The sequence below is a fragment of the Bidens hawaiensis genome, unplaced genomic scaffold, assembly GCF_021521415.1.
Source record: "Bidens hawaiensis isolate Kalapana, Puna unplaced genomic scaffold, B.hawaiensis_p1.1 tig00010461_1, whole genome shotgun sequence".
In the NCBI taxonomy this organism is placed as follows: domain Eukaryota; kingdom Viridiplantae; phylum Streptophyta; class Magnoliopsida; order Asterales; family Asteraceae; genus Bidens; species Bidens hawaiensis.
This window is the reverse complement of record NW_027491796.1, coordinates 273,918-275,580: the sequence shown is the minus strand read 5'-3', so window position 1 is coordinate 275,580 and position 1,663 is coordinate 273,918. Positions and strand designations below refer to the sequence as shown.

Here is a 1,663-nt window from a genome sequence, read left to right as displayed (position 1 = left end):
CATCACTTAATTGTTAAATATGTTACACAAACTTATATCAGTTTTACAATAAGTTATAATCAAATTATATCTTAACAGATCATAGATCAAGCGTAACGGAGAGAGTTGTGACTATGTTTTGGCTAAAAACGCCAAAGAACACCGTCCCTTTTAACGTTTTGGATATTAAAATGGTTTTCTAACATTTTATACAAAATGTTAGATGAGGATGATGGTGGGGCCAACCCATATAATATAACCACCCAATGGGATGGATTTTTGATCATTGTCCACTAATCTTGTAACCTTTGTTTAAAGATAAAGTTCCATTAATTTATTATATTTAATTTGATAACTTTCTATTATCCATTTTGGATATTTTTATAAAACTGTAACATTTTTGTATTTAAATTACCGCACTTTCATAATTTTATTTGGATCAGACCATGTTATTATAACCGAGCCTATATATAATTATATTTTATATAATTTAATTTCACTTTTACTCATTAAAAAATATAATAAGTTAGCTTCCAAAATTACTAATTAGATCTACACATGATATATACACACAACACAGATCCGTCTCTGACTAACTACCAGCACTGGTCCGTTTCCCATCTCCGTCCACCACCGTACCCTCCCGCCGGCGAATAACTCCGGCCAGACACACTCTGCCTCCCTAACAAACTCCGATCATAATCGGCTCGTTTTCCTGGATCCGACAACGTAGCGTACGCCGAATGCAGCTTCATAAACTCATCCGCGGACGAGTCCAGGTTTCCGACGTCCGGATGCAACACTCTGGCCAACCGCCGGTACGCCGACTTGATCTCCACCGTATCGGCTCCGATTTGGATCCCGAGCACTTCGTATAGTGAGTTAGGGTTTCGATTAGACGTTGTGGCTCGATCTGACGTGGCGAAATTGCATGATGTAATTGGTGGTGAGTTAGGTTTGGTGTTGTTGTACCTAACGGATGTATGATTCACGGTGAAATTGCTTGAAGTGAACAAGGATGAAGATGAAAAAGCCATTAATAATAATAATAATATGAATGTGTGAGTGAGTGAATGAGATGAATATGAATAATAAGTGGATAAGGGGTTGGGGTTATATAGACGCGAAAAAACGAAGAGTGCTGAGTTGGAATTTCAGTAAATAACTAAATATAGATATATATATATAAATAGATTCAAAGTTATCCGTTTCATTTGTTGATGGGGTCTAGTGACTCAGCAAATTGTGGATTTGTGGGTGACAGATTGACAGAGGGGGTGATGTCCATACTCTTTATATGCCAAATAAAATGTAATTATTTTGTACTTTTTGTTGTTTTGATGAAAGGTTTTTGTTTGAATGTGTGTGGTAATTTGGACCTTTTGTAAGACAGTGTGTCAGAAATTTCGATTACGCGCCGACTAATCCTCGATAATCGTTAGTCTGCACTTCACTGATTAATATTGGGCTAATCGGTCAATGGTTAAATCCGGTCAAAATCAAGATTAATCGGACTTAATAAGCTTTTTCTGATGAGATTCTGGCCAAATCGGCGGTTTCCAACGAGATTCCAGCCAAAATCATCGTATCCAGCGAGATTACAACCAAAATAAGGGGTTTCCAGCGAGATTCCATCCAATTTCCAGTCAAAATGTGTTTGCGTATGTCTAAAACTGAAAATTAC

The 1,663-nt window shown here is 37.0% G+C and overlaps 1 pseudogene; it reads right to left on the bottom strand.

The window, feature by feature from the left end:
• Positions 1 to 575: 575 nt before the first annotated feature.
• On the bottom strand, positions 576 to 1,016 carry LOC143535239 (chaperone protein dnaJ 11, chloroplastic pseudogene; annotated as a pseudogene).
• Positions 1,017 to 1,663: the final 647 nt, after the last annotated feature.